Here is a 13,255-nt window from a genome sequence, read left to right on the forward strand (position 1 = left end):
AATGGTGTAAGATATTGTTCTATTCCCAATTTCTGTCATAATGATTTCCAGTTTTCCCAATAATTTTATTAAATAATGAATTCTTATCTCAAAATCTTAAGTCTTTACACTTGTCAAACACAAGAATATTCATTGCTGTAAATTGTATAATTGCACTGTTTCATTGATCTACCTTTCTATTTCTTAACCAGAAGCAGAGTTTTGATAATTACTGCTTTAAAATATAATTTAAGATCTGGTACTGTTACATTTTTTTTTCATTATTTCCTTTCATGTTTTTGACCTTTTGTTCTCCCAAATGAATTTTGTCATTATCTTTTTCTAATTCAGTAAAATAAAATTTTGGTTATGTAATTAGGATGGCATTAAATATAAAAAATTAGTTTATGTAAAATTGTAAGTTTTATAATATTGGCCTTGCCTACCCATGGACAATTAATATTTTTCCAATTATTAAAATCGGAGCTTATTTTCATAAAAAGTTTTGGTTTGGTTTTGTTTTGCTGAAGCAATTGGGGTTAAGCTTAGGATCACACAGCTAAGAAGTGTTGTGTCAAAGAACAGATTTGAACTCAGGTCCTGCTGACTTCAGGGCTGTTGCTTTATCCACTATGCCACCTAGCTACCCCTATAAAAAGATTTTTTAAAATAATTTGTTTATATCGTTCCTGGGTTTCTTTTGGCAGATATACTCTAAGGTATTTTATACAGTCTATAATTATTTTAAATAGGATATCTTTTACTATCTCTTCTTGCAATATTTTGTTTGTGGAATATAGGAATGCTGATGATTTCTTTCTTTTTTTTATTTAAGCTTTTTATTTTCAAAACATATGCATGGATAATTTTTCAACATTAATTCTTGCAAAATTTTGTGTTCCAATTTCCCCCCATCTCCTCCCCTAGATGGCAAGTAATCCAATAAATGTTAAACATGGCAAAATATATGTTAAATCTAACATATGCATACATATTTATATAATTATCTTGCTGCACAAGAAAAATCAAATCAAAAAGGAAAAAAAAAGAGAAATGAAGTAAAATGCAAGCAAACAACAACAAAAAGAATGAAAATACTATGTTGTGATCCACACTCAATTCCCACAGTCTTCTCTCTATATTATCACATTGTTGAAAAGAGCCACATCCATCAGAATTCTATTGTTGTCGTGTACAAATGATCTCCAGGTTCTGCCTATTTCACTTAGCATTAGTTCATGTAAGTCTCTCCAAGCCTCTCTGAAATCATCTTGCTGATTGTTTATTATAGAACAATAATCTTTCATAACATTCATATACCATAATTTATTCAGCTTTTCTCCAACTGATGGGCATCCACTCAGTTTCTGGTTTCTTGCCAGTATAAAAAGGGCTGCCACAAACATTTTTGCACATGTGGGTCCCTTTCCCTCCTTTAAGATCTCTTTGGGATATAAGCCCAGTAGAAACATTACTGGATCAAAGGGCATGCACAGTTCCAAATTGCTCTCCAGAATGGTTGGATCAGTTCACAGCTCTACTATGATGATTTATTTCCATCCCATTTCTTTGCTAAAAGTCTTTTGAATTTTCAAGTATATCATCATACCATGTGCAAAAAGAAATAGTTTTCTTATCTCGTTTCTTATTTAATTCCTTCTATTTCTTTTTCTTCTCTTATTGCTATTGCTAGGATTTCTAATACAATATTAAATTATATTAATGATAGTGGGAATCCTTTTTTCCCACTTTTTGATCTTACTAGATAGGCTTCTAGCTTCTCTCCATCACAAATAATATTCCTAATGTCTTTAGATAAATGCTTTTATCAATTTGTCAATTGTTTTAAGAACAACTTTTAGTGAATAAGTCGTTTTGACTAATATAAATACTCAAATTAACTACAGAGGACATATGAAGAATTATCTTAGTCTGAGGAAGAATTGATAAATAGAAGTAGATAAAAATGGTTTTACATATATGTGTAGATATACATAAACATATCTGTGTCTACTGATAGCAATCTCTGGAGCAGGAACTAGGGGGAGAGAAAAATAATTCAAAAGTTATAAGGAAATTTTACTATATATTTTATATAATAGATTTGCAGTTTCATGTATGATCATTTTTTCTAGCCTATTATGTTATAGAAACACTTATTTTATTTCTTACGTTCCAAATAAAATAAATACAATTTTAAAAAACAATAGCTAATAAATTTTAAAGGCAAAAATTAATATTAATATATCACAACAAACAATAAAAATATATTACAATTATATTTTGGTAGCAGCTTAAAACAACCTGGCAGATATATAAAAGGGAGGAAAAACTCTTGGACTGAGGAAAACTCACAATTCAAAATTCCAGATTTTATGGTATTGGTTCATTCAGGAACATCTGAGCCGCACAAAACTGTTTCTCTGCTCACGCTTGACTGTTGATCCTTACTACTCTTCAGTTGCCCAAATAGAGCTTTTACAAACTTATAATTAATCATCATTCTTAAAAAAGCATTTAGAAATTGTTGACTTTTAATGTGAATATGAATTTTCTTTAAGCCAGACAACTGAAAAACTCATCAAAGTGACTGAGTTACACAAACCAGCCTGGACAGTTATTCATTCACCTGGTCACTGTGCCATTCAATCAGAATGGAGCTCACAACAATTCAAATTAATTCTTTCAGCTACATATACCACTGCAGTACAAAACCCACTCTGCTATGCAGAGGTGGTAACAGAAAGCATCAAGCTATTATCAAAGACTTCACCTTCCTCTAACTTTAGGAGATACTGAAATGCAATAGTAGTCATGGAAGTTGTTGGTCAATAACATCAGTTTTCATTCTGACCAATCAGCAATCACTCAGCTGAAGCTTCTCAGCAGATTGCTTTGAACTGCAATAACTGAGGCAGAACAGCTTTTCAACCCTCTCCTGGGCCTTGAGTGTGACTCCTCTTCCCCTCACATTTTCCCTAGTGTTTGCTTACCCCCACCCATATCTTCAAGTGCTTCAAATGATAGGTTTTAAATTCTCACTTTTAGAAAGTCACAATACACCAAATTCCTATTAAATTAAAAGAAATCTTAAAATTATACTTGTCTCCAAATATTTATGATCTTCCTCTCTCCCCTTCTCTCCCTCTCCCTCTTCCTCTCTCTCTCCTTTTCCCTCTTCTTTTCACTCTCCCTCTTTCTCTCCTCTTTCCTTTCCCTCTCTTCCTTTTTCTCCCTCTCTCCCTCTGTCTCTGTCTCTGTCCCCTTTCCTTCTTTCCCCCTCCCTCATCTCTCTCTGTTTCTCTGTCTCTCCATCTTTGTCTCTCTGCCTATCTCTGTCTGTCTTTCTCTTCTCCTTCCTTCCTGTTTGTCTGTCTGTCTGTCTGTCTTTCCTTCCCCCTCCTTCCCTCCCTCCCTCCTTTTCCCCTCCCCACTGGCCCCTTATCCCTCTTGTCAATCTTTCGATCTTTGTATCTCTGTGTGTGGATGTGTGTTTGTTTGTCTCTATTGGTCTGTTTGTCTGTTCTCTTTCTGTCCCTCTCTCCTTCCCCCTCTTTTTTAATGGTTGGAGGGAAGGAGATAAAAATGAATATTTTTCATTAAAATATAATTTATAGGGGCAGCTAGATGATGCAATGGCTAGAGTACTATCCCTGAAGTCAGGAGGACCTGAGTTCAAATTTGGCCTCAGACACTTAATCGTTCCTAGTTGTGTGACCCTAGGCAAGTTACAACCCCAATTGCCTCAGCAAAAAAAGATAGATAGATATAGATATAATTTATAAAAATATTTTTCCTCCCTCTCTTTCTTCATTGTACTTCTTGTCAATCTTTCTGAATCTTTGTATATGTTTCTGTGTGTTTGTCTATCTCTCTGTCTCTGTCTTTCTGTCCCTCTCTCTTTCCTCCTTATTTTCAATTGTTTGTACTCTAGCCACTGTATCATCTAGCTGCCCCTACAAATTATATTTTAATGAAAAATATTCATTTTTGTCTCCTTCCCTTCAACCATTAAAAAAGAGGGGGAAGGAGAGAGGGACAGAAAGTGGACAGCTTTCTTAGCCATTATATTTTATATTTTCTTTATATTTTATATGGTGTGTATTAAAACAATTTGTTTTTCTACTCACATTAGGTATCAAAATGATGGTCACAATATCTTCATATCCTTTGATAGTTCTTATAAATCCCTTCCTTTGCACAAACATGTTTTTGTTTCTTTTTATCATTAACTATGTCTTATGGGAAAGGTCTTTAAAATACAATGCTCCTCATTTTATGAATTGCTTCAATTTCTCCATCACTTTAATCAATTTTGACTAATTGGGAGATGGAGACAATTGGAGCTTTTTTTAAGCAATCGGAATTACCATGATAACAGTTCCTCCCTAAGGTGGCAGCCTAAGGCCTCAAATAAATCAGCTTTATAATCTAAAGTTCTTATATCATTCACCATTTTCTGCACAACCTTCCTTAGTATCAGTGCATATCTGGAAACTTTTCTACCTTCCTCTTAGCCTGTAGGTAGGAACTTGTTGTGAATGTCCACAGTATTTTCAGTGTCACAGAGGAATTATCCAGCACTCTCAGGAATTCGTGTTCTATTACACAGACTTTTCATTTTGAACACACAAAGCACATCAAATGTAGGACTTCTGAGACTCTTTAGCAGTCATCTCTGCTTTTCTCTGTCTGTCATCTGCCACTCTCAGAACATTTCAGGAGCATCTGCTTGTCAGAGTGAAAATTTCTCCTCTTCTTCAAGGACAAGGCAACTAGGTGGTACAATGGATAGAATACTGGCATGTAAGCAGACAGACTCATCTTCATAAGTTCAGATCTAACCTCAGGCTCTTTCTAGCTGTGTGATCCTGGGCAAGCCTCTGAACCCTATTTGTCTTCGATTTCCTAAACTATAAAATAAACTACAGAAGGCAATGATAAACCATTTCAGTATCTATACCAAAAAAAAAAAAAAAGCAACTGGGATCACAGAGATTTTGACACTGTAGAAAAATGACTGAACAACAAAATAGATGGACCAAGGAGAAAATTTATACAATGATCACAATAATGTAAAGGAAAACAATTTTGAAAGATAGTAGATACCTGATCAATACAGTGACCAAATTTGAAATCCAGAAGGCTAACAATAAATCATTTTCCTGGCTCTTAACAAAGAGGTAATAGATGAGGGGGTGGGGGAGGAGGAGGAAAGAGAGCATGCACTTTCAGATATGGTCAATGTGTAGACTTCTTTTGCTTGACTATATTTATTTGTTAGAAATTAGGGCTTTAATTGTTTTGGGGAAAAGGGAAAACTTATAAGGAAAACCGTGCAAGAAGTGCAAGTGAAACAAAAAAGAGGGAATAAAAATATTTTTTAAAAGCATCAAAGAAACATTGAAAAATAACAAAAATGATGAGTATGGGACACAACCAAGTAGGGAAAGTTCAGTATTATCAAATTAAACTAAATACATATTTTTAAAAATATTTAAATTTTTTATTTTAATTATAGATTATTTAAAATATTTATTATATATTTTTATTATTATATTTTGAAATATTAGAAATTTACCCTCCTGACCTGTATGTGCCAAAATGTTTGTGGCAGCCCTGTTTGTAGTGGCTAGAAACTGGAAAATGAATGGATGCCCATCAATTGGAGAATGGTTGGATAAATTGTGGTATATGAATGTTATGGAATATTATTGTTCTATAAGAAATGACCAGCAGGATGAATACAGAGGCTTGGAGAGACTTACATGAACTGACGCTAAGTGAAATGAGCAGAACCAGGAGATTATTATATACCTCAACAACGATATTGTATGAGGTTATATTCTGATGGAAGTGGATTTCTTCAACAAAGAGATCTAACTCAGTTTCAATTGATCAAGGATGGACAGAAGGAGTTACACCCAAAGAAAGAACACTGGGAAATGAATGTAAACTGTTTGCATTATTGTTTTTCTTCCTGGGTTATTTTTTACCTTCTAAATACAATTCTTCCTGTTCAACAAGAGAACTGTTCAGTTCTGCACACATATACTGTATCTAGGATATACGATGATATATTCAACATGTATAGGACTGTTTGCCATCTGGGAGAAAGGGTGAAGGGAGGGAGGGGAAAAGTCGGAACAGAAGTGAGTGCAAGGAATAATGTTGTAAAAGAATTACCCAGGCATGGCTTCTGTCAATAAAGTTATTTAAAAAAAAGAAAAAAGAAATTTACCCTCTTGAAAATAACCATATCATCAGAAATAGAAGTCTAAAAGCTGTTTATTCATTTGGAAGTATTCCTATCTTGCAAAGAATTTACCTTGAACAAAATATTCTCCAAATTCCCTACTCTCCAAATTCAGAACCATAAAAAATCTTCCTTACCTATTTGGTCCTACCCCCAGAATGAGGTTTATTAACACAAATTGTAATCTGTTGACATATTTCACTTTTGGATATCCCCCTTGCAAAATAGTATATGGACATAGTAGAATGCACCTCATCCACCGTGGTAGGACTCAGGGCAAGATTTTGTCAGAAATATTTCTTATCTTTAGGGGAAAAGAGGATCCTCTACTTTTTAAAAAAATAAATTATATTTAACAAAAATGGGTAAGCCTGAGCTAATTAGTTAAAAATATGTTACAAGTCCTAAGAAAGAAGATCTAGTTTATTGTGAAGAATTATTTGTTCTTTTTCCTTTGTAAGAAAAGGAACATAACATCAGGGAAGTGGTCCCATGACATGCATGTGAATTGGATTTAAGTGAAGGAGGACTGTGCAGAGTCACCTGCCTCATTTTCCCTTCCAGAGCCATCTGGGTCCAGTGACAAGATATAGATCAAGACAACTGGAGATGGCCCTGAATGCTGTGGGAGACCCTGGCCTTTTTAAGCTAAGGTTAACAGGTCTCAGTTTGACTGAGTCTGCATTGATTCAGTGACTAAAGGTAACAATTGAGACAAAGAATCTCCTCTGTCATCTAGTCCAAAAAGTCTAAATGAATTAATAAATGAATCTGGAAGGGAAAGACTCAGAGTTTCTGGCAAAAGCAGAAATGACTGCTGTTTACATTCAATCTGAGTCAATTAGGACCCAAACAATGGCCAATGGGGTTTAGCTTAGGACCTAATAGTGGCCAATGAGAATCAGAGTGGTTCTGGTTTAAGGCATGGTTCTTAAGAAAGAAATCTAGCCAGTAAATGCCAAGATATCCTGGGAGGGTTCAGAGATGCAAAAAAGAAGAAAAATGCTTTTAAGAGCATCTGCAGGTAAGGATATGATAAGATAGATACTTCCCAACCTCATGCTCCAAATGGCCAAGATCTTGAGAACCCAAGATCACCTTCATGCTACAGCACAACAAGGAAAGTCCCTAGTACACTGAGTGGATACCTGTGGGAAACCTACAAACAACCATCCATGGACTGCAATCTTCATGATTTGCACAATGCCCATAGTTATGAAATCATGGACCTAATGGAATGCCAAAATCATTATCATCACTATTTTTATTTGCAGATTAAATGGATGTTTCATATTCTGTTTTCTGGTATAACCCCAGGTCTGGAGGTGGAAGTCCTGTTGATTGATAGAAAAACCCCAGGACATGATGAGATAGCAATAGTTAGTCTTATAACACTTTAGAGTTTGCAAAGAATTTTGCATATATATTCTCACTGGAGCATCCCAATACCTCTGTGAGGTATCTGCTACTGGTATTATTATTTCTGCTTCACAGTAAAAGAAATGGAAGCTCGAGTGAAATGACTTACCTACCACTATATAGTTAGTAATTGTCAGTCAGGATTTGAAGCCAGTTTTCTCAGTACTCCTGATTTAGGACATACTCCGCTCAGCTATCCTCTTATAGCAATAGAATGAGAGGGGCTCCAGATAGATGAGTTATCTGTTGTCTTTTATTATGGTAATTCCTTCCCTTCTCTAGTTACAGTAAATGAGAATTTTATGTTCATCATTGTGGGGGAAAGGAGAGAAAATATGAAGGTAGAGTACAAATGTGCTCTTATACCCAAAGAATTAAGGTCCAAACTTACAAAATGGATTAAGGGATGATTTGCATTACAAAATAATTCTTTTACCCAAACAAAGAAACTAAAAAGCCAACTGGGGACTCCTTTCAGTATCCACAGCATCTTTAGTTAATGCATTGAAATTCAATTTGATGTACATCTTCAGAAATATGCCCATGGAAAGCAAGTTATCTCCAGACAGGCAGAAGGCCGTTTTAATTCTCTGGCTGCTCAGACACATTCTACAGACTGGGTAGGATGAGGGGGAATGAATTCAGGCTCCTTTCACACAATGACTCACAGATTCTCACAGAAACTGCTTTAACCTCAAGAAGATAGGAAAAAAACAGAAGATAAAGTTAATAACAAAAAGAGCTGAAATCTAAATGGGCATAAGAGATTAGTAGGGAAAGAAGAAAAATGACCAGAGAACAGATCTTTAATCCAAAGACTGAAACCCTGAACCCTCCCCCAGGTTTAGAACCCTCTAAATAAGAGGTTCTTAATCTAAAAGTTAAGAACTCTTTTAAAAGACTTATTATGATAACTGTATTTCAATGGATTTTCTTTGTAACCCTATGCATGAGGATAAAAACATTACTCTGCAAAGAGATCCACCAGATTGCCAAAGGGGTCCATGACATAAAAATGGTTAGGAACTGCTGCCAAATTAAGAATAGTTCCTGAAACTGCCCAGCCTCTCCTCCCCTTCTGCGATGATTGGATGTCATCTTTGGCCTTTGCCAACTGTCTCCCAAATGCAGCCCAATTGTCCCTCTCTGCCAAGATTTTTTCTTTTCAAATTGCAGAATATCTTCCTGCAGCTGATCTGTGTAGGTACCCTCAGGAGACATGTCACTTCAAAGCTTTCTAGCTTTCATCAAAATAAAATGGTGTTAATGAAGTTATAAGGGAAAGGACTCCCATTTAGTGCCCACTGCCAGGGACCACCTTTTTAAGGCCAAACCCTGTAAAGCAAAACTCACCATTCATTAGCAGTGATCTTTTAATCCCACAGATGTGTGAAAGCTCAACCAGTGGGAAAGCATGAATTTCTTCTGAGATTCAGTGTAGAGTTTATGATGAATCCTGATAATAAATCACCTCCAACTCATGGATTCTTGTTGCCACAATTCTAATTTGGGGCAACAAGACTAATAAAAACTGAATATTTCTCTCTTGCATGTAATAACTAATAACTAATTTACTTTATTTTATTTTATCTTTTAAAATATTAATTTAAATATTAAATTTAATATTTTAAATATTTTATTTAAAATCTATTCATTTTAATTCAATTTGATTTAATTATTTATTTAATCCGACGATTTTATTAATTATTTAAAGTATAATGTTATTATATTTTGTTTATTTGTTTTATTCTAATTTAAAATATTTTAATAATAAAATAAATTTAATATTAATATTAGTTTATTAAAATTTAATAATTAAAAAACAAGGGTTTTTTCCCTTTTCTACTTCTTCATGCAGAAACCAACTGTGGAAAATCTTTTTTAAATATTTACCCAGGCCAAGATATAATCAGATTAGTTAAAGAAATTCCAAGTTTGAGCTAATGGGTATATTCCTACTCATTGTATTTGTTCAGACAGATCTGGAAAATGTTGATTCTCCCTTTTGTCAGATAAGCTATATGGAAATTGATGTCTCTTCAACCAAGATTTGGGTGATCTAAGTATCCCAAGACTCTCATTTTAATAAAACCCACATCCCACTCTGTTAACCAATCAGAGTTGATTGGTATTTCTCATGTATACCTACTCTTCTAAAGGCATATCAAGGGTGAGTCCAATACCATTAGGGATATTTAGTCTAAGAGAGATGGCCAAATGGCCATTCTTTTATTAATAAACATGATAGGCTTTAATAAAATTACTAAATTACTCAGAAAATGTTTCTTAGAAATTTTTTAATCATCACATACTAAAAGCTGATATTATACATTATAATAATAGTTGATATATAGCCCTGAAGTTTGAGATATATGTATATGTACATATACACACATATATGTATGAATGCATATATAGGTAAATTTATATAATCATCATTGTCTTACCAGCTCACATTTATATCACTTCAGCCTAGGACCCTTTTTGTTCTTTCTTAAAGTAAAAAGCCAGAAGAAGCTCTTTCCTTTCTGAAACTCTTCCCTTCAAGAAAGGGACCTGTATGTGCCAAAATGTTTGTGGCAGCCCTATTTGTAGTGGCTAGAAACTGGAAAATGAATGAATGCCCATCAATTGGAGAATGGTTGGGTAAATTGTGGTATATGAACGTTATGGAATATTATTGTTCTGTAAGAAATGACCAGCAGGATGAATACAGAGAGGCTTGGAGAGACTTACATGAACTGATGCTGAAATGAGCAGAACCAGGAGATCATTATACACTTCAACAACAATATTGTATGAGGATGTATTCTGATGGAAGTGAATTTCTTCGACAAAGAGATCTAACTGAGTTTCAATTGATCAAGGATGGACAGAAGCAGCTACACCCAAAGAACACTGGGAAATGAATGTAAACAATTTGCATTTTTGTTTTTCTTCCCGGGTTATTTATACCTTCTGAATCCAATTCTCCCTGTGCAACAAGAGAATGATTTGGTTCTGCATACATATATTATATCTAGTTTATACTACAACATATCTAACATATATAGGACTGCTTGCCATCTAGGGGAGGGGATGGAGGGAGAGAGGGGAAAAATCAGAACAGAAGCTAGTGCAAGGGATAATGTTGTAAAAAAAATTACCCTGGCATGGGTTCTGTCAATAAAAAGTTATTGTTAAATAAATAAATAAATTCAAAAAAAAAGAAAGAAAGAAAGAAACTCTTCCCTTCACACAGATATATAGTATTCTCTTCACTACTGAGGAGAGTCTTTTGCAAATACTTAGGTTTGATCCTCAATCTACATTTAAAATGAGAAAGAATAATTTATCATATCATATGCAACATATTATATCATATGTTATATATTATCACATATGTGATATATATCTCATATCATTACATATGTTCCCACAAGGTAAAAAAACACTTTTAGGGCATTATGGAACAGATAGTTCCCTTTCATCTCTGACCTGGGCTATCTGTATAATATATTTTGACAAGCTAAGGCCTTTCAACTGTAGCATCCACCTGATTGAGGATTACTTTTCTCCCAAGAAATAGGGTAGAGGCAGGAAGGTATTGCTACTGAATAGTTAAACCCAACTAAGGAATTTTCACCCTCTTCAACTTAAAAGATCCTCACCAAGGATGGAACCATCCATTTCTTAGGGTTTCTGGTGAGTCAAGTATGCTCAGGGAAGGAAACATAAAGAACAAGGACACAGTTAGGGAACTGAGTTTTAGTAAGCAACATACTGAGGCAACCAACTTTTTGAATTATCCCAGGTTCATAGTTGCCATAGCCACTGGTGAGGAGATAGAAACAAATTACTTTCACCACCCCCAGCTGAAAACTCAAAAGGGAAATGTCCTAGATAAATCCCCAAAAGGTAAGAAGTGCAGCTTTTTTTTTTTTTTAGATCTTATTGCCTGTTAAAGAGAAGGCTTTTTCAGACTTAGTGGCCCATCACCTTTGACATAGAATCCAGTTATGAAGCCACACAAGTTACAATCAGGAGCAAGTGGTCACAGGTGTCCTTTAAGCAAGAGATCAGAACGTGTATGTATTTTATACATGTATGCAAACATATACATATACATAGTTTATATATACATAGTCTCTGAACCATAGCATGAGCTCATTTTATAGGTGAGGAAACTACATAATGTAGCCTCTTCTTAAACAAAGAGTTTAAAGGTTTTAAAATCTTGGTGTCTATTCTAAAAACTCACCCTTTCTTTTAGTAATGAAACTTAAGGAGGCAGCTTCAGGCAGATGGGAAAGACTGCCTGTAATATTGGGTTTTTATGACTTTAGGAGGATTTTCAAGGTCATCTAGAGACCTGAAAAACTTCTCTGAGGTGCTCAAAGAAGCAATGAGTCTGAAAAGAAATTCCGAAGTGGCATAAAAGTCTCGTTTTCCACAACAAAATCTCTCCTGTTTTATGTGCAGAGAAAACAAAACTAGGATAAAAAGAAATGTTCTATTCATCTCTTCATCCTGAGCCACAGCTAGCACAGTGCTTGACAATGAGCAGATGTTCAATAATGGACAATTTAACTGAATTGAAATTGTAGATTTAACATTTAATTTGCACAAGTGCATGGACATGTGTGTTTTATATATTCCATGCACACCTATATTTCAAGAATCCGTAGTTTTGTCAATGCACAAGCATTCCATGACTCAGGAATTGGTCTATAAACATTGTTAAATTTGAAAAAAAAAATTCATCCAATCCTAAGAATGAGCTTCTTTAAACTTTGAACTTTTCTTAAATAAAGACATCTAGATGGTGAAGTAATTGCTGGGCCTGGAGTAAAAAAAAAAACTCATCTTCCTGAGTTTATATCTGGTCTTCGACCCTAAGCAAGTCATTTAATCCTATTTGCCTCAGTTTCCTCATTTGCAATGAATACTGGAGAAGAAAATATCAAACTCCAGTATCTTTGCCAAGAAAACATAAATGGGGTCACAAAGGATCGGACACAACTGAATCACAACAATCCTTGTCAAAAGGCAATAAAGATTTAATCAAAATTAGGGAGACAAGCATGGCATAGTACTAGAGAAATGGTCTCAGAACCAGGAAGGCTTGGAGTTCAAGTTCTGAATCAATAACATACAGGCTGTGTGACTCTCAACAAGATATTTCACTCTTAGAAATGCTCTAAAACTCTAAGATGTAGAAAAGATGCTAACCTATATTGGTAGATGGAATTTCTTCATCTAGAAGTTCCCCATCACAATTAATTCACAAGTTCACTTCCTACCCCTAAATTAAATTAATTTTTACAAATTTGTTAGATTGAATTGATTTGAGAAAACTCAATCATAGCCATAGAATCCCGTCTCAGAGTGGGAAGAGATCTTTAAAGCTCAGTTGATACAGGGATTTGCCTTTAGGTAGGAAAAGCATTGTTAACATTTTAAAGATGAAGCATGGGAATCTCAGGAAATTAACTGACTTTCCAGATATCACACAGATTATAACTGACAAACATTGGCGTCCCAGCAGTAAAGGATTTCCTATCTTTCCAGTTCATAGCTACATGTCTGTGCTTCCATAATTTAGAAAACTTGGATTTTCTT

Source organism: Antechinus flavipes, chromosome 3, assembly GCF_016432865.1.
Source record: "Antechinus flavipes isolate AdamAnt ecotype Samford, QLD, Australia chromosome 3, AdamAnt_v2, whole genome shotgun sequence".
NCBI lineage: Eukaryota > Metazoa > Chordata > Mammalia > Dasyuromorphia > Dasyuridae > Antechinus > Antechinus flavipes.